Here is a 26,435-nt window from a genome sequence, read left to right as displayed (position 1 = left end):
TGCAGTGGCTCCTGCTCACCGTCATTCCTGTTACCAGGCCCCTCTGTATGTGCAGTGGCCCCTGCTCACCGTCATTCCTGTTACCAGGCCCCTCTGTATGTGCAATGGCCCCTGCTCACCGTCATTCCTGTTACCAGGCCCCTCTGTATGTGCAATGGCCCCTGCTCACCGTCATTCCTGTTACCAGGCCCCTCTGTATGTGCAATGGCCCCTGCTCACCGTCATTCCTGTTACCAGGCCCCTCTGTATGTGCAATGGCCCCTGCTCACCGTCATTCCTGTTACCAGGCCCCTCTGTATGTGCAATGGCCCCTGCTCACCGTCATTCCTGTTACCAGGCCCCTCTGTATGTGCAATGGCCCCTGCTCACCGTCATTCCTGTTACCAGGCCCCTCTGTATGTGCAATGGCCCCTGCTCTGTCATTCCTGTTACCAGGCTCCTCTGTATGTGCAATGGCCCCTGCTCAGTGTCATTCCTGTTACCAGGCCCCTCTGTATGTGCAATGGCCCCTGCTCTGTCATTCCTGTTACCAGGCTCCTCTGTATGTGCAATGGCCCCTGCTCAGTGTCATTCCATTTACCAGGCCCTCTGTATGTGCACTGGCCCCTGCTCAGTGTCATTCCTGTTACCAGGCCCCTCTGTATCTGCAGTGGTCCCTGCTCTGTGTCATTCCTGTTACCAGGCCCATCTGTATGTGCAGTGGCCCCTGCTCTGTGTCACACATGCTACATAATCCCTGCTCCATGTCATAGCTGTTACTAGGCCCCTCTGTACGAACTATGGTCCCTGTGTCATGTTTAACATGGTCTGTGTGATACTCGTTTCTAGGCCCCTCTGTATGTGTTGTGGTCACTGCTCTGTCATACGTGGTCCATACTGTGTCATACCTGTTATCGGACCTCTCTGTATGTGCCATGGTCCCTGCTCCGCCTCATACTGGTTACCAAACCTCTTTGTATGTACTATGGTCCCTGCTGTGTCATACCGGTTACCAGGCATCTGTTTGCCATGGTCCCTGGCCTGTGTCATACCTATTACCGGGCCCTTCTGTATGTTTATGGTCCTTGCTCGGCATCCTACCTGTTACCAGGCCCTCTGAATGTGCCATGGTCCCTTCTCTCTAATACTTGTATAGTGTGCACATAGGGTGGCTGCCTGTGGTGTGTCTGGCTGTTGCAGGACTCCGTCTTAGAATGCCCACTGAAGAGGGGCTGGTTGTGTAAGCTTGGGGGATATGTATATAGTGATTAACATGAAGCTCTCTTAGCAGTAATGTTGAATGGTGAGGAAAGCTGGTGGTCTGTGCATTTACATGAGAGGGGTTCTAGTAGCAATAGATCTGTTTTTTGGAGCAGTTTGCTGGGTGTTCTTATAATTTAATTCCACTTATAGGTGTAATTGAAGACTGTAAAGCCCCATTCAACTTTCTAGGTTGTTGGGCTAAGCCAGTGATGGCTAACCTTGATACTCCAGCTGTTGTTGAACTACACATCCCAGCATGCCCTGCTACAGTTTTGCTATTTGGCCATGCTAAAACTGATGCAGGGCATGCTGGGATGTGCAGTTCAACAACAGCTGGAGTGTCAAGGTTAGCCATCACTGGGCTAAGCTGTAGATGACCCATGCATAGCTGATACAAATGACAGACTTGTCTGGGCTGTAATTGGCCAATGTTACTTTGTAGCCTCACTGTTGCGTGTTTCACCCCTACACTGGTAGAATGGAATATTGTGTATACACTATGGGCGAGATTCAGTTGTTTTATCGCACCCACTATCTTGTCTAAAGTGTCAGGAGATCAAGGAGGTGATATTCAGCTTGTTTTATTGCGCACATTGCGCCCAAACAGGTCGCTTTTAGCTGTGTAAAGCAGCTAAACCCTATTAAACTAATGGGCAGTACACGAAAAGTGCTGTTTGGTGGGCCAAACGGGCCACTTTTAGCACATTTTGGCTCGCTGTTCCCCTGTGGGTGTGAGGTGAATTGCAGTCGCCATCAGCTGTTCGCATCCAACCGGAGACGCAATTGAATAGTGTCTGGCAGCTGTCAGTTCTGCAAAAACCAATAGAATCTTGCCTTATGTGTTCCCTGTGTAATGTGCGTTAGGCCACCGTCACGCCATGGTTATACTGATACAGGCCCATAGTGGTAACATATAGTCCTCTATCTGTACAGGTGAGGGGGTAGATTTAGTAAAGCTTCAGACAAACGGTGGTGTTGCCCAAAGCAACCAATCACTACCTAACAATTCTATGTTGTGTTCTAGAAAATGGCAGACTGAATGGGGTCGATTCTATCCGGCAACTAATGAATAGCGCCGGGAATTAGCTCCCGACGCTATTCAATTCAGCAACTAATTACCTGCAATTGTCGGGAATTCTTCTCTCATCCCCGGGGGATGAGAAGAGAAACCCGACAAAAGTGCTGCCTCGCGCCGGGGAGTTAAGTCGGAGAATGCCCGTTCTCCCGACAATTCAACCTGTTTTGTCGGCGAGAACGGGCCATCGCCGACGTAACTAGTTGCTGAATTGAATAGCGTCGGGAGCTAATTCCCGGCGCTATTCATTAGTTGCCGAATAGAATCGACCCCAATGTTATTGGTTGCTATAGGCAACACTGCAACTTGTTTGTTTAAGAAACTTTATTAAATCTACACCCAGATGTGCTGAAGTTTTCATACAGTAGTCAGAGCAAAGTTTCCTGGTGTAATCTTCTAAAATTGCATCTGAAATTTTGGAATTGAAGATTCTAATAGAGAAGATTGGGTTGAGGCGTCTAACCAAAATCGTTTCCCCTGGTTAAAAACAAATCTCACGTGGCTCTGGAAAGCAGTTTAAGTGGAAGCGTTTCATTAACTCTAAACACTGAAATGTGCCGCTCGCTCGGGTGCCTTGTTTATAATGACTCAACGATTGTTCTTATTCCAATTGTATGACAATGCTTTGGTTATGCCTGGTCACATGACCATTAGCTATTAGTTTGCAGACGTCAGACCGGATGCTACAGTATGTTAGACATTTGTGTTCTAAAAAGGCGCGCTTACTGTGCCTAAATTCTAAAGAACGTCTTTGCTTGCTGTTTTGAGTAGTAGAATGGAGTTGTTGAACTTTTTACTCTTGTTACAGAGGTGCACTGGACCCTTAAAATGTTAGGGACATTATGCCGTTCCTCCAGTGTATGATGGATAACTTGGTTACCTGTATTGGTTGAAACTTGTAGGGATAATAGAATTGTGCGTGTACGAGTTCTGTTAGCTAGTGGAACGTAACTGGTATGGCATTTAAATAGCGGTCACATGGGCATACTAGATGGGCCAAGTGTTTATCTGCCCTCACATTCTATGGTAACATGGTTTTAGTCCCGTGCTGTTTGTATGGTGGTTTTGCAGCACACTACTAAAGTATTATGGAAAGAAACAGTAATTGGTTTCCTAAATTATCCACAAGCAAATGAGTAGGCAATAACCCCATACTTACACAGAGATTGATTTTACTTTGGGGGTTATTCAGTAGTTTATCATTCCCTCTCTCCCATCTAAAGTGATAGGAGATTGGCGGGGGCGATATTCAGATGTGCCTATTTTTCATGCTTGTCGTGCAAAAAGTCCTGTTTGGGCACTTATGGGTCACTCTTTTCTTTGAGGTCGCCACTCCTGGAGGGTGTGAGCTGAAATGCCGGCAGCAGCCGATTGCATCCAAAAGGAGAAATAATTGAATAGCTCCACTGGGCGCCATCTACTGGCTGCCAGTGGAGCTAACCGTTTAATGTGTGGTTTATTGTGATGCTTGAAAGCTACTAGAATAATAATGTACATATTTGCACAGGTTGTAGAGGTCTCTGTTCTAGTGATGGGATATGGTGGGTGTTCTGCCAGCTTTTAAGTTTGACTCATGGGGTCGATTCAATTCACCGACCGTTAAATAGCGCCGGGAATTGGCTTCCGTCGCTATTCAATTCAGCTCAAGGTAAGTTGGCGAAGGCTCGTTCTCCCGGACTTATCAGGTTGATTTGTCGGGAGAATGGGCATTCTCCGACTTAACTCCCCACCGCGATGCTAATTCCCGACAGAATCAGCCTCGAGTCGGCCGCACTTTTGTTGGATTTCGTCTCTCATCCCCCGGGGGTGAGAGAAGAATTCACAACAATTGAGTGTCACTTGGAGCTGTATTGAATAGCTATTTAGCTACTGGCGCTATTCAACTGTCTGTGAATCGAATCGACCCCATTGCTGGAAGTTACAGCCAACTGCTGATTGGATGCCAACACTCACCCAATCAGAAGAAGCTTGATTTCTAGCTGTGCACTTGGTCCTAGTGGTTGGCCTTGTGGGTCTCTGCTGTCCAAAGTGTGGGAAGGAAGCTCTGACAGTGAAATGTTGGATTGTTTTACGTGCAAACTGTAATGCTGGCCATACACTTGTGCGATGCCCTGCGACACGACATCGCGGGTCATCGTACCGCATCGCACCTGAACTGCCAAAGTGATGACCATGCGATAGATCGCATGGTAATCACGTGATGGGCACGTCACCGGCCGCTCCCGGCGGGTGCCCATCGCACATCGCAGTGCGATATATCTCGTGGGCTTAAAACCACATGCGATCGGACTGCGATGCGAGAAATATTAAGTGCAGCACATATCTTGAGACGCGATATTCGACCGGCGTGCCCGCGCTTCGTGTTTCAAGGTACCTAAAATGTGCATACAATCCTTCCATTTCTCTCACAGATGTGGTCGAAATCGAAGGATAGCACCGACTATCTCATAAGTGTATGGGCACCATAAGATACATTGGGGACGATTCTATTCGGCAACTTAAGAATAGCGCCGGGAATTAGCTCCCGACGCTATTCAATTCAGCTGCTAGTGACTCGCAATTGTCGGGAATTCTTCTCTCATCCCCGGCGGATGAGAGAATATACCCGACAAAAGTGCTGCCTCACGGCCGGCGCGAGGCTGATTCTATCGGGAATCAGCCTCGCGCAGGGGAGTTAAGTCGGAGAATGCCCGTTCTCCCGACAATTCAACCTGTTTAGTCGGCGAGAACGGGACATCGCCGACTTAACTGGAGCTGAATTGAATAGCGTCGGGAGCTAATTCCCGGCGCAATTCTTAAGTTGCCGAATAGAATCGACCCCGGGGTCAATTCTATTCGGCAACTAAAGAATAGCGCCGGGAATTAGCTCCCGACGCTATTCAATTCTGCTACTAGTTGCCCGCAATTGTCGGGAATTCTTCTCTCATCCCCGGGGGATGAGAGAAGAAACCCGACAAAAGTGCTGCCTCGCGGCCGGCGCGAGACTGATTCTGTCGGGAATCAGCCTCGCGCCGGGTAGTTAAGTCGGAGAATGCCCGTTCACCTGACAAAACTACCTGTTAAGTCGGCGAGAACGGGCCATCGCCGACTTAACTTTAGCTGAATTGAATAGCGTCGGGAGCTAATTCCCGGCGCTATTCTTTAGTTGCCGAATAGAATTGACCCCATTGACTGTAAAGTTGGGTGCACACTAGACTATATGCTCCATGAGCGATATCGTCGGTGTTTGCCCTTGAACTCCCAGGCAAACGAGTGTGCATACACACTGAACGATATTGCTAACGTCCTCCTTCTACCACCACAGGCATGCAGTTTCAGACGATATAGTCAACCTATGCATATACAGGCGACGGAAGACCTCGTCAACGACCCGCGGGAGTGTGGTTCGTTAACAATATTGTACGTACACGCTGGATGATTATTGTAACAATGTCGTCATCGTCCACATCGTTCAAAAACAAATCGTCTAGTGTGTACCCAGCTTAATAGTTTGTTGCCCAGATGCTGAGTTGTTTACATTTTCTTCACTCTAGTATTGTGTAATTGTCCGCCTGCTGAAGCCCAGCGCTGTTTCCCAATCTGATTGTGCGGCCCAGGCACCTGTACGTAGTTTGTCTTTAATCTAGACGTGCTTTGTGTTAGATCAATGGGTGTTGGCTTTTTTGAATTTTTATTTTTTACATTTTTTTTTTTTTGATGAATTGAATGCAGAATCTTGTTGCACTGTATGGAGTTAAATTAAGTTTTCAATAAATCCGTGATGGATGGCGTGGTTTTGTGTTTAGATGGTTCACGTTATTTACTAATACTGCCTGGTGAAATAGTGGCTTATACCCCTTTCACATCGCCAATGCCCGATCCCAGCCTGGAATTGGAAACAGGTCCTTTCCCGGGTGGGCTCCGACATTGGATGCTACAGCAGGCTTCCCTGACCCGGTAATATGCCGGGCGGGTTGCAAGGGGGGCATATATTGTTGTAGTGAACTGGTCCCAAGTCCCATCGACCCCCGGGAGCCCATTTCCGCTACGATTGACCCGATATTCAACCCGGAAATAACACTGCTTTATTCCCGGGTTGAATTGCCGGGTCAGGTGACCCAGTATTTCGGCTATGGTGATTTCACACAGCACGCCGACCCGGCAGATACCGGGTTATTTGTGCGGTGTGAAAGGGGTATAAATGATCTTCTCGTTTGCGTTAGTGGAGAGTTCAGCGTAGAAAGCTTTAACAGGAATTTCATTAGGATTCCAACCACACATTTCATAGCTAACAACCCCCTTTCCCCCACGTATCACAAGTTTACGGTCCCGGCATCGAAAGCCCCCACACCGGACAGGCTCGCTGCGCTCCCCACAGGATTTGTTCCCACTCTGTGGGTGTCGTGGACACCCACGAGTGAAATAGCCCCCGTGCGCCGGTAATCCGGTTGGCGGGATTCCGGCATTGGCATCCTGACCGCCGGGCTCCCGTCAGCCGGCAAAATGAATGGATCCCCTGGCATCCATGCCATCTGCACCTTGGTGGTATCTTGTAACTCCTTTTGCCCCGCTGCTGGAGGCAGTTTTAGTGCTCTGACCACCACCTGGATTGAGCTCTGATTGGATGACTATTGCAACGTTATTCTAACCTAACCAAGTAGCAGTGGGGAACCAACCTTTATTGGTGAAGACAGAAAAGGATTTGGGACTCTCGCCAGGCAGCCTCTTGGATGAGCCAGTGTTCTTGTGTTTTTTTTTTTTTTAAATGTATATATGGGGTCGATTCAATTCGGCAACTTATGAATAGCGCCGGGAATTAGCTCCCAACGCTATTCCATTCAGCTCCAGTTAAGTCGGTGATGGCCCGTTCTCGCCGACTAAACAGGTTGCATTGTCGGGAGAACGGGCATTCTCCGACTTAACTCCCCGGCGCGAGGCTGATTCCCGACAGAATCAGCCCGCGCCGGCCGCGAGGCAGCACTTTTGTCGGGTTTCTTCTCTCATCCCCCGGGGATGAGAGAAGAATTCCCGACAATTGCAGGTAACTAGCAGCTGAATTGAATAGCGTCGGGAGCTAATTCCCGGCGCTATTCATAAGTTGCCGAATTGAATCGACCCCATAGTGGTCTACAGTAATTTTGACAAACTACAGTATCTCTGTCCGAAGCCTTGCAGGGTTTAGCCGCCTACTTTTTGTTTGGGATGGTTGGTAGGTTAAACTGTAACTTGTTTCAGAAAGTTAGAACAGTACGGGTCCGTTTATCTTCCTATTGATGGTTTTATTTTCAGCTATTCATAGCATCAAGCCTTGTGTTCAGTTCAGACCTTACATGAACCTAGTGTATCACCAGGGAATTAAGGACCACTTGGCACAGTGTCTGTAATCAGTCACCGAGGAAACCGGCGTAACTTTAAGAGACTGACTAAACTTATTTCTTTTTACACACAATCACACCAGTGTGAGCCTGAGAGGCACACAAGGCATTCCTATCAATGCACAAGCTGAAAATCTTGTGAACAGTTTCCTTTTCCATTAGTTCTCGTATACTTTTATTTTATTAAACCTAGTCTTTGGTGCCCATGGCTTTTGAACTGCTGTTTTGAGCCATACATTGCTTTGTGAAGTTTGTCAGCTGTTTCTTCAGAGTCGTGGCTACAGGGTGAAGGAATAAAAGCACAGAAAGAACACCTACTGCTAAATGGCCATAATACTGTGTGAAGCAGTCTATGGGGGATGAACTCGGGTGTGTGCTACTGTATACTGTCGCTGCGCACATCTACCAGTTACTGTACTGATGACTATGCAGGTTTCTCTCAAATGTCTTTAGGATGAAAGTAAAAGCTTGGAATGGTGAGGGACTCGGTGTCCCATTTTGGAACAGCACATGGGGTTCAGTTGTGTGTGTGTGGTGTTTTTTTTTTTTTTTTTTTGGGCACCCACTGTAATTGGCGACCTTCAAAGTAATTCAGTTGTTGCTCTGATTGGGTGCCCAAATGGAAGGGGTTTATCCGTGAATAGCAGCTTATCCCGCCTAAAGTAGTCCCACAATGCAATAAGTCTCGTTTAGGCACTTTTCACTGGTGTGGTATGGAAGGTAGATAGTAACTAGGTCGACAGTGTCTAGGTTGATCACTATTAGTCTCTGTCAAAAGGTCGACATGAGTTTTTAATGTGTGGGGGTTTTTTTGGGTATTTTTTGTCTGTTTTATTCGTAGAGTGACCAGGAACCCCAATTAGCGCACCGTGTCCCCTCGCATGGCTCGCTTCGCTCGCCATGCTTCGGGCAGGGAGCCTTGCTCCGCTGCACTCGGCACAGGTTACCGTTCCCAATCGTAGTCCACGTGGATCGTTAAGTATGAAAAGGTTCAAAAAAAGAAAAAAACTGAAACTCATGTTGACCTTTTGACCTGGAGACCCTGTCAACCTAGTTACTATCGACCAAGATAGTGTCGACCTAGAGACCGGATCCCACTTTTCACACATTTCTGCATGCCCCTCTGGCGGCTGAGAGTAGAAATTGTGCTGGCGTTGCGGTGATCGTGTCCTAACGGCAGAACAAATTGAATTGCCGCTGTCGGGCACTCTACCCTGTTGTGATTATTTATTATTATCTATATATTAGCAGGACGACGGCTTTTATGAGTGACCTATTTCTGTGATGCCGTTGTCTGAGCATAGCATATATACCAAATTAAAGGTCTTGGCTGGTAGATTTGCAGAATTATATTTGCCGCATAAATGGTTGCTTTGGGGTCAATTCTATTCGACAACTTAAGAATAGCGCCGGGAATTAGCTCCCGACGCTATTCAATTCAGCTAAAGTTAAGTCGGCGATGGCCCGTTCTCGCCGACTTAACAGGTAGTTTTGTCAGGTGAACGGGCATTCTCCGACTTAACTACCCGACGCGAGGCTGATTCCCGACAGAATCAGTCTCGCGCCGGCCGCGAGGCAGCACTTTTGTCGGGTTTCTTCTCTCATCCCCCGGGGATGAGAGAAGAATTCCCGACAATTGCGGGTCACTAGCAGCTGAATTGAATAGCGTCGGGAGCTAATTCCCGACGCTATTCTTAAGTTGCCGAATAGAATCGACCCCTTTGTTTCAGAGTTATGTGGCAAAACGTCTGCCTGCCATTTACAATGCGTCACCATTGAGGTCGATTCAATTCACCGACAGTTGAATTAGCTCCCAGCGTTATTCAATACAGCGCCAAGTGACACTAATTGTCGGGAATTCTTCTCTCACCCCCGGGGGATGAGAGAGGAAACCCGACAAAAATGCGGCCGGCGCAAGGCTGATTATGTCGGGAATCAGCATCGCGGTGGGGAGTTAAGTCGGACAATACCCGTTCTCCCAGCAAAACAACCTGTTAAGTCCGGGAGAATGGGCATTCGCCGACTTAACCTGAATTGAATAGCGCTGGGAGCTTAATTCCTGGCGCTATTCAGCGGTCGGTGAATTGAATCGACCCCGCTGTGCTCTGGAAAATGTGACAGTTGGAGAACTCTCCCTGTGCACCTGCTGGATGACCTGGAAACTGTGACAGTTATTTGCAGCCACCCACTCAGCAATGATTCTTCGACTACTAGCTAATTTATTTTTCTTTGTTAAAAATCCTACTCTCTTACCTACGCACGTGATCAGTTATAGTGCAGTTTTTTTTTTCTTTGTTTTTTTTAGATGTAAACGTAGTTGTCTGGTCTTTGTTACTAATAGACTTGATTCAAGTTCTACAGGTGATTACTGTGTTTATACGACACTTGTGACCCACATATTGGATATGAAAATATAATCCATGCATTAACCTGCAATATTTTCTTCCCACCCCCTCTATGGGGTCGATTCTATTCGGCAACTAATGAATAGCGCCGGGAATTAGCTCCCGACGCTATTCAATTCAGCAACTAGTTACGTCGGCGATGGCCCGTTCTCGCCGACAAAACAGGTTGAATTGTCGGGAGAACGGGCATTCTCCGACTTAACTCCCCGGCGCGAGGCTGATTCCCGACAGAATCAGCCTCGCGCCGGCCGCGAGGCAGCACTTTTGTCGGGTTTCTCTTCTCATCCCCCGGGGATGAGAGAAGAATTCCCAACAATTGCAGGTAATTAGTTGCTGAATTGAATAGCGTCGGGAGCTAATTCCCGACGCTATTCATTAGTTGCCGAATAGAATCGACCCCTATGTAACCTATAAAATGCTGTTCCTGGAGCAGTTGGTGGATGTGTTGTGCATTGACTGCCCCATTCCATGCAACAGCAATTTACAGTGTCATTATTCTCTCCGTAATCTGCTTTTTATTGTGTAATGCAGTGTCCTGGTTCACTGTAGAAGTTCAAACTACAGTTCAGCACATGTATGGATGAAATAACTGAAGAGCCAGAGTTGCGTTCCACTGTGTGTATGTGGGGTACAGTTGTTTTGGGTACCTGTAGCTCCAGTCAGTAGTTTGAGGTACCAGCCCCACGCTGGTCACAATGGACGCAGTCTCATGCCCAAATTGCAAAGCGGCTTCTCCAGTGTGCCGCAGAGAAGGCACGCTGAGCCCCAAAACACTACTTTAAGCAGCTATCTGCTGGTACCTCAGGAGATCTGTGCTGGGTGCCCAAAACAGTTGACTAGTGAGCTCCCTGTCACTAGATGGGAGTTGCAAGCACCCAATACGATTGAATCACCCCTACAAATGTTGGAAATGGGCGTGCCACTTTCATATAACATAATTGGTGCCAGTAACTGTCCTTCTGTAATGTCTGAGCTTTGGAGAGATGTGAACTTATAGAATCTACCTGAATTGTAGTTGCTTAAAATCTAGGCAATACTCCGGTGCAAGTAGTGTGATATTGTTCATTTCATGGGACTTCCTGTAATTGTAAGATGTGTAGTTTGAGCTTTTTCTTTTTCTATGCTCTTATTGCCTTGTGTTGCTATGCTTCTATGGATTTTTAAAATCTATACCGAAAAGGGCCTTGTAATTTGTTGTATGGCTCCATTAAAATATGCTGTGAAAGAAAATACAGGTTGCAATGTCGCTCTTGGCTAGAGTCTTCTCTGTAGCTGTCGAATATTTGAACTTGTCTCAGGACATGGAAGACTGAAATGGGGGGGGGGGGGGGGGGGGGCGGGGGGTTTGAGCTATTGGGTAACTTGGTCACTTTAACAGAATTTAAAATAGTTGAAAACAGGGGTGTACAGTCTGATGTGATGGTGTCCTGGGATGCTCTTTGTTGGCAAATGTCTGAAAGTAGGAAGCAATATTGGTCTCCTAATGTTTCTTATGGTCATGCAGCAGTGCGAGGGGGGGGGGGGGTGGGGGGGGGGGCGCGAGTGCTTTGATCCATGTTTTTAGGCATGAAAGTGTTATCGACAGTAGGTCCTGGAAAGACACTTGCATGTTGCGATATGTTCTATTCCTAACTTGTGCATCCAATGCTGAACTAGAGATAGTATTTTTAGTTCACGTGCTATAAATACACTGTGAAGCAGCGCTTAAATCCCCATGTGCTCCGTCCTTAGTTGCCTTCTTTGGCATAAAGGTAGAAATGAATTTTACTCTCTGCAACATTGTAGCATTAAACACATTGCTTTCAACATTTCTAAGCAACTGGGAGTAACTTGTGCAACTAAAGTAGAGCAAGTGGAGTAAAAGGATTAGAACTGGACAAAAGGTCTTACAGAAAAATAAAACTGGTTTATTTATATGCAAGCGGAGCATTGTGCATAGATGTTGCAGGCTCTAAAACGAAATACACTTTACAGATGAGAGAAAATATGTATGTATAGGTTTGTTTAATGCTTCAGTAACATTCCCCTTTGATATTTCTCCCTTTTTTTTTTTTTTTTTTTGCAAGCCTTAAGGTGCCTACACATTCTCCCCCCCCCCCCCCCCCCCCCCCCCTTCCTGAGTGATATAGTTTACTATATCGACCAGCGTGTGTGCAGCAGACAACGAGCGATGCACGGCCCCACTGGTCGTTGACGACCCTCGGTCTCGGCCGTGCATGCAGCTCAATTTGGACTCGTCGTGCAAAGCTGCATGCACCGGCCGGCCGCAGCATGACGTCCCTTTGCAATATCGCACAATGTGTATACCCACCATCGCCTAGCCCGGGAGGGAAAACTCTAGGCAATATCGCTCACCAAGCACATCACCTAGTGGGTACCCACCTTTTAGAGGTCATATCAGTGACACTAGCCCCACATTTCCCCGGATGGAAGCTTGTTATGCCAGTACTAATGCAATGCTTGGCTGCAATTGAGCTCTCACAAGCAGGACCCTCTTTCCTCTTGTTCCCTCTTACCATTAGCAGAGCCACCTGTGCTCCTTGTATTGCCTCCATGTCTGTTTTGTGACATACAGTATGCTCGCCTTACCTTGTGTGCAGGCTAGAGTGCCGAATTACCACTGCCGGCCCTACAAGATAGCAATACCGCTTTCACACCCGGGATTTGGAAACAGTTTTTTTTTTTCCCGATTGCGACTCTGCATTGGACCCTTTCACACTTGGTTCCCGACCCGGCAGCGCTAGGAGATTAGATCATCTCCACGCCACCTCTGTCTATACTCTGAACGGGTCCTGGGTCGCATTGACCCGGCAACCCTTTCACACTGCACCTGACCAGTTAATATCCCGGGAATAACCCTTCTTTATTCCCAAACTGGACTGACCTCTTTCACACCGCACAGCGACCTGTTTCCCTAACAATATACCTGGCCAATACCGGGTTATTTGTGCGGTGTGAAAGGGTTATGAGTTGCTTTACCCTCACCACGTGTGCTAGTTTTACTTTGTCTATCATTTTATTGCTGTATTTTGCTCCTAGATATGGCAGTTTGTATTGTACCTAGGTCATGTTACTCTTACTAGAGAAGATAATCAGTTTTTTATTTTTATTTTATATTTTTTGCTGTAGTCTAAATTTCAGCTCGCATCGCTGGGAGGTAGTGAGCTGAAATGTGAGAAGTGATCTGTTTGGGTGCCCAAATGGTACTTTTCCCAATTGCTCCTATAAGTTTAGCCGCTTTATGCAGGAGATCGGGGGTGATAACATTTTGAATAATTTTAAATACACGTATATATGTAACGCGATATATATAAATTGCGTTATATATAAAGCGTGAGTGCCTTATGGCTCTGTAGCACAGAGCATCTTTTTTTTTTTTTTTTTCCCTCTTACATCCTAGAGGATGCTGTGGACTCCGTAAGGACCATGGGGTATAGACGGGCTCCGCAGGAGACATGGGCACTCTAAAGACTTTAGATGGGTGTGCACTGGTTCCTCCCTCTATGCCCCTCTTCCAGACCTCAGTTAGATCCTGTGCCCAGAGGAGACTGGATGCACTGCAGGGGAGCTCTACTGAGTTTCTCTGAAAAAGACTTTTGTTAGGTTTTTTATTTTCAGGGAGCACTGCTGGCAACAGGCTCCCTGCATCGTGGGACTGAGGGGAGAGAAGCAGACCTACTTAAATGATAGGCTCTGCTTCTTAGGCTACTGGACACCATTAGCTCCAGAGGGTTGGAACGCAGGTCTCATCCTCTCTGTTCGTCCCGGAGCCGCGCCGCCGTCCTCCTCACAGAGCCGGAAGATAGAAGCCGGGTGAGTATAAGAAGAAAGAAGACTTCAAAGGCGGCCGAAGACTTAAGATCTTCACTGAGGTACAGCGCGCCATTGCTCCCACATTCACACACACTGATTGCACTGTATGGGTGCAGGGCGCAGGGGGGGGACACCCTGGGCAGCAATAATAAACCTCAAGGGACACTGGCTGACATATATATACTGCGGAGGCAGTATATTAAATAAATCCACACCAGTATAAAGAATTTGAGCGGGACCGAAGCCCGCAGTTGAGGGGGCGGAGCTTGATCCTCCAGCACTAACCAGCGCCATTTTCTCCACAGCACGCTGCAGAGAAGCTGCTCCCCGGACTCTCCCCTGCTGAACACAAGTACAGAGGGCAAAAAGGAGGGGGGGGGGCACATTTATTTGGCGCAGTGAGTGTATTGATATATAAAAGCGCTGTACAGACTGGGATTTTATCTGTGTCCAGTGGCGCTGGGTGTGTGCTGGCATACTCTGTCTCTCCAAAGGGCCTTATTGGGGAACTGCATGTCTGTCTCTCTCTCTCTCTCGCTCTCTCTCTCTCTATCTAATAGACGGGCTCCGCAGGAGATAGGGCACTTTAAGAAAGCTTTGGACTCTGGGTGTGCACTGGCTCCTCCCTCTATGCCCCTCCTCCAGACCTCAGTTTTACACTGTGCCCAGAGCAAGATGGGTGCACTGCAGAGAGCTCTCCAGAGTTCTCTGCCTGAAAGCATTTTTGTTTGGATTTTTCTTTATACTTTTTACTACTTTTTCACAGGGAGCATTGCTGGCAACAGGCTCCCTGCATCGAGGGACTGAGGAGAGAGGAGCAGACCTTCTTGTCAAAGATAGGCTCTGCTTCCTCGGCTACTGGACACCATTAGCTCCAGAGGGGGTGAACGCAGGTTCTTACTGGGCGTCCACCCCCGTAGCCGCGCCGCCGTTCTCCTCACAGAGCCAGAAGTCAGAAGACGTCTCAGGCGGCAGAAGCCATCAGCTTCACTGAGGTAACGCACAGCACTGCAGCTGTGCGTCATTGCTCCCATACACCTCACACACTCCGGTCACTGTAAGGGTGCAGGGGGGGGTGCCCTGGGCAGCAATATAAACTTCTGCATGGCAAAAAGACTATATACATGTACAGATGGGCTCCGTACATGTATATAAAAGAGCCCCCGCCATATTTTACTAAGTTTGATCAGGACAGAAGCCTGCCGTCGAGGGGGCGGGGCTTCTCCCTCAGCACTCACCAGCGCCATTTTCTCTCCACAGCACTGCTGAGAGGAAGCTCCCCGGACTCTCCCCTGCTTACACACGGTGAATGGGTGCTTAAAAGAGAGGGGGGGGGCACATGATTGGCGATTTACATATTACACAGCGCTGCAGGGGAAAAACATTTTGTGTTGGTCTTCAGGGTTATTGCGCTGGGGTGTGTGCTGGCATTCTCTCTCTCTCTCTCTCTCTCTCTCTCTAGGGCCTTGACAGGGATACTGTCTTCAGAAAAAAGGTTCCCTGTGTGTGAAGTGTCGGTACGCGTGTGTCGACATGTTTGACGAGGAAGGCTCGCTTACTGTGGAGGGGTAGTGTTTGAATGTCAGGTCGGCAACGCCGACACCGGAATGGGTGGATATGCTGAATGACATTTGCATTCAAGACAATCTATTGCATAAAAGGTTAGACAAGGCAGAAGCTAGGGATCAGTCAGGTACCCAGTCCATGCCTGTCCCTGTGGCGCCAGGCCCGTCGGGGTCTCAGAAGCGCACCATATCCCAGTTCGATGACACAGATTCTGACTCTAGTGTCGACTATGAAGATGCAAAATTACAGCCGAAGGTGGCAAAAGGTATTCGGTACATGATTATGGCCATTAAAGAGGTTTTGCATATTACTGAGGAACCCCCTGTCCCTGACACGAGGGTACACATGTATAAAGAGAAAAGGCCTGAAGTCACTTTTCCATCATCATTTGAATTAAGTGACTTGTGCGAAAAGGCTTAGGACTCTCCAGATAGGAAACCACAAGTTCCCAAAAGGATTCTCATGGCGTATCCTTTTCCACAAACTGATAGGATACGCTGAGAATCTTCGCCAAAAGTTGACAAGGCGCTGACACGTTTGTCCAAAAAGGTGGCACTGCCTTCTCAGGATACAGCTTCCCTCAAGGAACCTGCTGATCGCAGGCAGGAAATTACCTTAAAGCACATTTACAATCATTCCGGTACTATTGCTCGACCGGCTATGGCGTTGGCCTGGGTTTGTAGTGCGGTTGTGGCATGATTCCTTATCTATGGAAATTAACACCTTAGATAGGGACGCCATTCAAATGACCATAGAGCATATCAGAGATGCTGCCTTGTATATGAGGGATGCTCAGAGAGACATTTGTTTATTAAGCTCCAGAATAAATGCGATGTCTATTTCTGCTAGGCGGCTCTTGTGGACCCGACAGTGGACGGGAGATGCCGATTTAAAGCGGCATATGGAGTCCTTGCCTTACAAAGGGGTGGAGTTGTTTGGAGACGGCCTCTCGGATCTTGTCGCTACGGCTGGTAAGTCAAATTTCTTACCTTATGTCCCCCCGCAGCATACAAAAAAGGCACCTCATTATCAAATGCAGTCCTTTTGTTCCAATAAAAACAAGAGGGTACGTGGATCATCCTTTGTTGCCAGAGGGAAAGGCAGGGGAAAAAAGCTGCACACAGCTAGTTCCCAAGAGCAGAAGTCCTCCCCTGCGTCTGCAAAGTCCACCGCATGACGCTGGGGCTTTCCGAGGGGAGGCAGATCTGGTGGGGGCTCGTCTTCGGTTTTTCAGCCACGTCTGGGTTCACTCGCAGGTGGATCCCTGGGCATTAGAGTGTTTCTCAGGGATACAGTCTGGAATTGCCTCCTCGCCGATTTTTCAAATCGGCTCTGCCGGCTTCCCCGTCAGAGAGGGAGCTAGTGTTGGCAGCAATCCAAAAATTGTATATTCAACAGGTGATTGTCACAGTTCCTCATCTCCAGCAAGGAGAGGGATATTACTCAACCCTGTTTGTGTTCCCGAAACCGGACGGTTCGGTCAGACCCATTTTTAACCTGAAATCTCTGAACCTGTACTTGAAGAGGTTCAAGTTCAAAATGGAATCACTCAGGGCGGTCATCGCCAGCCTGGAGGGGGGGGGATTGGATGGTGTCCCTGGACATGAAGGATGCTTACCTTCATGTTCCGATACTCCCCCCGCATCAGGCGTTCCTGAGATTTGCAGTGTAGGACTGTCACTACCAATTTCAGACGTTGCCGTTTGGGCTTTCCACAGCCCCGAGAATTTTCACCAAGGTAATGGCGGAAATGATGGTGCTCCTGCGCAGGCAGGGGGTCACAATTATCCCATACTTGGACGATCTCCTCCATAAAGGCGAGATCTCGGGAGAGGTTGCTGGACAGCATGTCTCTGTCCATGAAGACGTTGCAGATACACGGCTGGATTCTCAATATACCGAAGTCCCAGCTAGTCCCTACAACGCGTGATTCTAGACACAGACCAGAAAAAGGTTTTTCTTCCGATTGAAAAGGTTCAGGAACTCGTAGCCATGGTCAGGAACCTATTAAAACCAAGAAAGGTTTCAGTGCATCATTGCACGCGGGTCCTGGGGAAGATGGTGGCTTCCTACGAGGTCATCCCTTTCGGCAGGTTCCATGCGAGGACTTTTCAATGGGACCTCTTGGACAAGTGGTCCGGGTCCCATTTACAAATGCATCAAAGGATCACCCTGTCTCCCAGGACCAGGGTATCTCTCCTGTGGTGGCTGAACAGTGCTCACCCACTAGAAGGTCGCAGGTTCGGCATTCAGGACTAGGTCCTGGTGACCACGGACGCAATCCTCCGAGGCTGGGGAGCAGTGACACTGGGAAGAAATTTCCAAGTTCTCTGGTCAAGCCTAGAGTTTTGTCTCCACATCAACGTCCTGGAGTTGAGGGCCATATACAACGCCCTGCGTCAAGCGGAGGAATTGCTTCGGAGAAAACTGGTTCTGATTCAGTCAGACAATGTCACGGCAGTAGCTCGTATAAGGAGCAGAATGGCCATGGCAGAAGCGACCAGGATTCTACGCTGGGCGGAAGGCCATTTAAGCGCGCTGTCAGCGGTGTTCATCCCGGGGGTGGACAACTGGGAGGAGGACTTCCTCAGCAGGCACGACCTGCATCCGGGAGAGTGGGGACTTCATCAAGGAGTCTTCGCACAGATCACGGATCGTTGGGGACTGCCTCAAATCGACATGATGGCATCCCGTCTCAACAAAAAGCTAAAGCGGTATTGCGCCAGGTCAAGGGACCCTCAGGCGGTGGCGGTAGATGCTCTGGTGACACCTTGGGTGTTCAGATCGGTCTATGTGTTTCCTCCTCTTCCTCTCATTCCCAAGGCGTTGAGAATAATACGAAGAAGCAGGGTCAGAACAATACTCATTGTTCCGGATTGGCCGCGGAGGACTTGGTATCCGGAGCTGCAAGAGTTGCTCGCAGGGGATCCGTGGCCTCTTCCTCTAAGGCAGGACCTGCTGTGGCAGGGGCCCTGTCTGTTCCAAGACGTACCGTGGCTGCGTTTGACGGCATGGCGGTTGAACGCCGGATCCTAGCGGAAAAAGGGATTCTGGAGGAAGTCATTCCTACCCTGATCAGGGCTAGGAAAGACGTGACGTTAAAACATTATCACCGTATATGGCGGAAATATGTTTCTTGGTGTGAGGCCAGAGCTGCTCCTACGGAGGAGTTCCATTTGGGCCGTCTACTCCACTTCCTTCAAACAGGAGTGACTTTGGGCCTAAAATTAGGGTCCATAAAGGTCCAGATTTCGGCCTTATCCATTTTCTTTCAAAGAGAATTGGCCTCTATTCCTGAAGTACAGACCTTTGTGAAGGGAGTGCTGCATATTCAGCCTCCCTTTGTGCCTCCGGTGGCGCCTTGGGATCTTAACGTGGTGTAACGTTTCATCAAGTCACCGTGGTTTGAACCATTCAAAACTGTGGAGTTGAAATGCCTCACGTGGAAAGTGGTCATGTTGGCGTTAGCTTCGGCAAGATGTGTTTCCGAATTGGCGGCTTTATCACATAAAAGCCCATACTTGGTTTTTCACGTGGATAGGGCAGAGTTGAGGACTCGCCCTCACTTTCTGCCAAAAGTGGTCTCCTCTTTTCATGTGAACCAACCTATTGTCGTACCTGTGGCTACACGGGACTTCGAGGATTCAGAGTCCCTGGATGTAGTCAGGGCTTTGAAGATTTATGTGACCAGAACGGCTAGAATCGGGAAGACTGAAGCTTTGTTAGTTCTGTATGCGGCCAACAAGGTTGGCGCTCCTGCTTCAAAGCAGCCTATTGCTCGCTGGATCTGTAACACGTTTCAGCAGGCGCATTCTACGGCAGGATTGCCGTTACCGAAATCGGTTAAGGCCCACTCCACTAGGAAAGTGGGCTCTTCTTGGGCGGCTGCCCGAGGGGTCTCGGCATTACAGTTGTGCTGAGCAGCTACTTGGTCGGGGACAAACACCTTTGCAAAGTTCTATAAGTTTGATACCCTGGCTGAGGAGGACCTCCTGTTTGCTCAATCGGTGCTGCAGAGTCATCCGCACTCTCCCGCCCGTTTGGGAGCTTTGGTATAATCCCCATGGTCCTTACGGAGTCCCAGCATCCTCAAGGACGTTAGAGAAAATAAGATTTTGCGTACCGGTAAATCTATTTCTCGTAGTCCGTAGAGGATGCTGGACGCTCGTCCCAAGTGCGGACTTCTTCTGCAAGACTTGTATATAGTTATTGCTTACATAAGGGTTATGTTATAGTTTTTCGGTGGAACCGTGGCTATGTTGTTGTTAATACTGTTAACTGGGTAAGTTTATCACAAGTTATACGGTGTGATTGGTGTGGCTGGTATGAATCTCGCCCTTAGATTTACAAAAATCCTTCCTCGTACTGTCCATCTCCTCTGGGCACAGTTTCCCTAACTGAGGTCTGGAGGAGGGGCATAGAGGGAGGAGCCAGTGCACACCCAGAATCCAAAGCTTTCTTAAAGTGCCCTATCTCCTGCGGAGCCCGTCCATTCCCCATGGTCCTTATGGAGTCCCAGCATCCTCTACGGACTACGAGAAATAGATTTACCGGTAAGTAAAATCTTAATAAATAAATATATATGTACAATAGAGGTGTATAGTAAGCGCTTAAAACCTAAAACGTTTACAATAAATATATAAAAATTCGTGCATAACTTATTCACGTTAAATTCCAAACAGCACTCCCACGTGTAGGGGCTGCAGTATAGACTCTCTTATTGACTCATATTTCGTTGAGTCACAATAAAAATGTTCAAATAGGGATAAAGTCTCTGCGCCTTCAGTGCTTGGGTGTAGACACTTCCATCTGTGTATAACCAGAAAATGATATATATATATATGCGTACCGGAAATATGATCAAAATAGTGCCTGTAGTGGTATCTTTAATAGGTCATCTCCCCTTGTCTTCTTACTCCATGTATAAACGCCCTCAGCGGGGTGTTAGAACACAATTTACATAGGCAGAAGGAGAAGATGTGTCAGTAAGAATGCTCTTACTATTTATAAAGTGACTTGTGCCGTATTTGTGCAAAATAATGTATTTTATATATGAAGTGCTCTGTGCCTATAGTGTTTCTATAAACCACTATATTTCTTGTGATTTCTAATATAGATAATCAAAATCACACCTCAGTGGTTAAAAAGAATAATAAAATAATAAAAAGAAGATAATGACTCACTCCTTTTTGTAAATGCTGCTCATATGAGGCGATCAATGACCTAATCTGGTACCTCTTATAAATACATTTGCCATACCTCCCCCGAAGCTCTACACCATCAATACAGGTCTGTGTGGACCCCGCAGGGAGGAGGATGGAGGGTGGGGTGTGGGGGCGGCCTGGCTCGCCTCTGCCAGGTCGCTGTGTGGAGCGGCTGTGCGGGAATCGGCTCCCTGGGCCCGGAGGTCAGTGTCCTGAGGCCTGTAGCGGTGTCACAGTGAGCACAGCCGCCGGGGAGGTGAGGCTGTGACGGGCTGGGAGGGCCGGCTTCTCCCGGTGCCTGATTCTGGCACCGGGAGAAGCCGGCCCTCCCAGCCCGTCACAGCCTCACCTCCCCGGCGGCTGTGCTCACTGTGACACCGCTACAGGCCTCAGGACACTGACCTCCGGGCCCAGGGAGCCGATTCCCGCACAGCCGCTCCACACAGCGACCTGGCAGAGGCGAGCCAGGCCGCCCCCACACCCCACCCTCCATCCTCCTCCCTGCGGGGTCCACACAGACCTGTATTGATGGTGTAGAGCTTCGGGGGAGGTATGGCAAATGTATTTATAAGAGGTACCAGATTAGGTCATTGATCGCCTCATATGAGCAGCATTTACAAAAAGGAGTGAGTCATTATCTTCTTTTTATTATTTTATTATTCTTTTTAACCACTGAGGTGTGATTTTGATTATCTATATTAGAAATCACAAGAAATATAGTGGTTTATAGAAACACTATAGGCACAGAGCACTTCATATATAAAATACATTATTTTGCACAAATACGGCACAAGTCACTTTATAAATAGTAAGAGCATTCTTACTGACACATCTTCTCCTTCTGCCTATGTAAATTGTGTTCTAACACCCCGCTGAGGGCGTTTATACATGGAGTAAGAAGACAAGGGGAGATGACCTATTAAAGATACCACTACAGGCACTATTTTGATCATATTTCCGGTACGCATATATATATATCATTTTCTGGTTATACACAGATGGAAGTGTCTACACCCAAGCACTGAAGGCGCAGAGACTTTATCCCTATTTGAACAAAATAAATATATATATATATATATTTATTTATTTTTTTCTCTGACGTCCTAGTGGATGCTGGGAACTCCGTAAGGACCATGGGGAATAGCGGCTCCGCAGGAGACTGGGCACAACTAAAGAAAGCTTTAGGACTACCTGGTGTGCACTGGCTCCTCCCACTATGACCCTCCTCCAGACCTCAGTTAGAATTTTGTGCCCGGCTGAGCTGGATGCACACTAGGGGCTCTCCTGAGCTCCTAGAAAAAGAAAGTATATGTTAGGTTTTTTATTTTCAGTGAGATCTGCTGGCAACAGACTCGCTGCTACGAGGGACTTAGGGGAGAGAAGCGAACCTACCTGCTTGCAGCTAGCTTGGGCTTCTTAGGCTACTGGACACCATTAGCTCCAGAGGGATCGAACACTGGGCCCGTCCATGATCGTCCGGTCCCGGAGCCGCGCCGCCGTCCCCCTTGCAGAGCCAGAAGCAAGAAGATCTTCCTCAAAATCGGCGGCTGAAGACTCCTGTCTTCATTAAGGTAGCGCACAGCACTGCAGCTGTGCGCCATTGCTCCCTGTGCACACCACACACTTCGGTCACTATGGGTGCAGGGCGCTGGGGGGGGCGCCCTGGGCAGCAATTGGAGTACCTTACAGGTGGCAAACACACATAATATAGCCTACTAGGCTATATGTGTGTAAAATACCCCTGCCACATTAATTTAATAAAAGCGGGAGAAGTCCGCCGAAAAAGGGGCGGGGCTATCTCCCTCAGCACACTGGCGCCATGTTCTTCACAGTGCAGCTGGAAGACAGCTCCCCAGGCTCTCCCCTGTAGTTTTCAGGCTCAAAGGGTTAAAAAGAGAGGGGGGGCACTAAATTTAGGCGCAAAATTGTGTATCCTAGCAGCTATTAGGGAAAAATCACTGAATCCCTGCATTATATAGCGCTCTGGTGTGTGCTGGCATACTCTCTCTCTGTCTCCCCAAAGGACTTTGTGGGGTCCTGTCCTCAGTCAGAGCATTCCCTGTGTGTGTGCGGTGTGTCGGTACGGCTGTGTCGACATGTTTGATGAGGAAGGTTACGTGGAGGCGGAGCGGATGCCGATAAATGTGATGTCGCTCCCTGTGGGGCCGACACCAGAGTGGATGGATCGGTGGAAGGTATTAACCGACAGTGTCAACTCCTTACATAAAAGGCTGGATGACGTAACAGCTGTGGGACAGCCGGCTTCTCAGCCCGTGCCTGCCCAGGCGTCTCAAAGGCCATCAGGGGCTCAAACGCCCGCTACCTCAGATGGCAGACACAGATGTCGACACGGAGTCTGACTCCAGTGTCGACGAGGTTGAGACATATACACAATCCACTAGAACATCCGTTGCATGATCTCGGCAATAAATAATGTGTTATACATTTCTGACAACCCAAGTACCACTAAAAAGGGGTTTTATATGTGGGGAGAAAAAGCAGCCAGTGTTTTGTTCCCCCATCAGATGAGTGAATGAAGTGTGTGAAGAAGCGTGGGTTCCCCCGATAAGAAACTGGTAATTTCTAAAAAGTTACTGATGGCGTACCCTTTCCCGCCAGAGGATAGGTCACGTGGGGAGATATCCCCTAGGGTGGATAAGGCGCTTACACGTTTGTCAAAAAAGGTGGCACTGCCGTCTCAGGATACAGCCACCTTGAAGGAGCCTGCTGATAAAAAGCAGGAGGCTATCCTGAAGTCTGTATATACACACTCGGGTACTATACTGAGACCTGCAGTTGCCTCAGCATGGAGGTGTAGTGCTGCTGCAGCGTTGTCTGTTACCCTGTTAGACAGGGATACTATTTTGCTAACCATAGAGCATATTAAAGACGTCGTCTTATATATGAGGGATGCACAGAGGGATATTTGCCGGCTGGCATCCAGAATTAATGCAATATCCATTCTGCCAGGAGGGTATTTGGTACCCGGCAGTGGACAGGTGATGCTGATTTTAAAAGGCACATGGAGATTCTGCCTTATAAGGGTGAGGAATTGTTTGGGGATGGTCTCTGGGACCTCGTATCCACAGCAACAGCTGGAAAGAATTTTTTTTACCTCAGATTCCCTCACAGCCTAAGAAAGCACCGTATTATCAGGTACAGTCCTTTCGGCTTCAGAAAAGCAAGCGGGTCAAAGGCGCTTCCTTTCTGCACAGAGACAAGGGAAGAGGGAAAAAGCTGCACCAGACAGCCAGTTCCCGGGATCAAAAATCTTCCCCCGCTTTCTCTGAGTCCACCGCATGACGCTGGGGCTCCACAGGTGGAGCCAGGTGCGGTGGGGGCGCGTCTCGGGAACTTCAGCGACCAGTGGGCTCGCTCACAGGTGGATCCCTGGGTTCTGCAAGTAGTATCACAGGGATACAAGCTGGAGTTCGAGGCGACTCCCCCTCGCCGTTACCTCAAATCAGCCTTGCCTGCTGCCCTCGGAGAAAGGGAGGTAGTACTGGCGGCAATTCACAAGCTGTACTTCCAGCAGGTGAAATCAAGGTACCCCTTCTTCAACAAGGCCGGGGTTACTATTCCACAATGTTTGTGGTACCGAAACCAGACGGTTCGGTGAGACCCATTCTAAAATTGAAATCCTTGAACACTTATATACGAAGGTTCAAGTTCAAAATGGAATCGCTCGGGCGGTTATTGCAAGCCTGGACGAAGGGGATTACAGGGTATCACTGGACATCAAGGATGCTTACCTGCATGTCCCCATTTACCCTCCTCACCAGGAGTACCTCAAAATTGTGGTACAGGACTGTCATTACCAATACCCGGCACCAAGGGTATTTACCAAGGTAATGGCCAAAAATGATGATACTCCTTCGAAATAAAGGGAGTTATAATTATCCTGTACTTGGACGATCTCCTTATAAAGGCGAGGTCCAGGGAGCAGTTGTTGGTCGGAGTAGCACTATCTCGGGAAGTGCTACAACAGCACGGCTGGATTCTGAATATTCCAAAGTCGCAGCTGGTTCCTACGACACGTCTACTGTTCCTGGGTATGGTTCTGGACACAGAACAGAAAAAAGTATTTCTCCCGGAGGAGAAGGCCAAGGAGTTGTCATCTCTAGTCAGAGACCTCCTAAAACAAATACAGGTGTCGGTGCATCAATGCACGCGAGTCCTGGGAAAGATGGTAGCTTCTTACGAAGAAATTCCATTCGGCAGGTTCCATGCAAGGATCTTCCAGTGGGATCTGTTGGACAAGTGGTCCGGGTAGCATCGTCAGATGCATCGGCTGATAACCCTGTCTCCAAGGGCCAGGGTGTCGCTGTTGAGGTGGCTGCAGAGTGCTCATCTTCTAGAAGGCCGCAGATTCGGCATACAGGACGGGGTCCTGGTGACCACGGATGTCAGCCTTCGAGGCTGGGGGGCAGCCACACAGGGAAGAAACTTCCAAGGACAATGGTCGAGTCAGGAGACTTCCCTGCACATAAATATTCTGGAACTAAGGGCCATTTACGAGGCCCTAAGTCAGGCAAGACCCCTGCTTCAACACCAGCCGGTGCTGATCCAGTCAGACAACATCACGGCGGTCGCCCATGTAAACCAACAGGGCGGCACAAGAAGCGGGATGGCGATGGCAGAAGCCACAAGGATTCTCTGTTAGGCGGAGAATCACGTGTTAGCACTGTCAGCAGTGTTCATTCCGGGAGTGGACAACTGGGAAGCAGACTTCCTCAGCAGGCACGACCTCCACCCGGGAGAGTGGGAACTTCATCCAGAAGTCTTCCAATTAATTGTACACCAGTGGGAAAGGCCACAGGTGGACTTGATGGCGTCCCGCCTCAACAAAAAGCTAAAAAGATATTGCGCCAGGTCAAGGGACCCTCAGGCGATAGCTGTGGACGCTCTGGTAACACCGTGGGTGTACCAGTCGGTGTATGTGTTCCCTCCTCTGCCTCTCATACCCAAGGTACTGAGAATAATAAGAAAGAGAGGAGTAAGAACTATACTCGTGGTTCCGGATTGGCCAAGAAGATCTTGGTACCCAGAACTTCAAGAAATGATCTCAGAGGACCCATGGCCTCTGCCGCTCAGACAGGACCTGCTGTAGCAGGGACCCTGTCTGTTCCAAGACTTACCGCGGCTGCGTTTGACGGCATGGCGGTTGAACACCGGATCCTAAAGGAAAAAAATTCCTACGCTGATTAAGGCGAGGAAAGATGTGACCGCAAAACATTATCACCGTATTTGGCGAAAATGTTGCTTGGTGTGAGGCCAGAAAGGCCCCAACGGAGGAATTTCAACTGGGTCGATTTCTGCACTTCCTACAGTCAGGAGTGACTATGGGCCTAAAATTGGGTTCCATTAAGGTCCAGATTTCGGCTGTGTCCATTTTCTTCCAAAAAGAACTGGCTTCCCTGCCTGAAGTTTAGACTTTTGTTAAAGGAGTGCTGCATATTCAGCCCCCGTTTGTGCCTCCAGTGGCACCGTGGGATCTCAACGTGGTGTTTGATTTCCTGAAGTCGCATTGGTTTGAGCCACTTAAAACCGTGGAGCTAAAATACCTCACGTGGAAAGTGGTCATGCTGTTGGCCTTGGCCATGCGTGTATCAGAATTGGCGGCTTTGTCATGCAAACGCCCTTATCTGATTTTTCATATGGATAGGGCGGAATTGAGGACGCGTTCCCTATTCCTTCCTAAGGTGGTATCAGCTTTTCATGTGAACCAATCTATTGTGGTGCCTGCGGCTACTCGGGACTTGGAGGACTCCAAGTT

General features: G+C 48.6%; 1 protein-coding gene across 3 annotated transcripts in view; it reads left to right on the top strand.

Annotated features, from left to right (window-relative positions):
- Positions 1 to 26,435, top strand: part of LOC134965884 (dual specificity tyrosine-phosphorylation-regulated kinase 1B-like) — a 122,353-nt gene that overhangs the window by 28,254 nt on the left and 67,664 nt on the right. The gene's annotated exons all lie outside the window — the stretch shown is intronic.

This window comes from Pseudophryne corroboree, chromosome 10 (assembly GCF_028390025.1).
Source record: "Pseudophryne corroboree isolate aPseCor3 chromosome 10, aPseCor3.hap2, whole genome shotgun sequence".
NCBI lineage: Eukaryota > Metazoa > Chordata > Amphibia > Anura > Myobatrachidae > Pseudophryne > Pseudophryne corroboree.
Note: the sequence above shows the minus strand (reverse complement) of the source record. Positions and strands in the feature narration are given on the sequence as shown.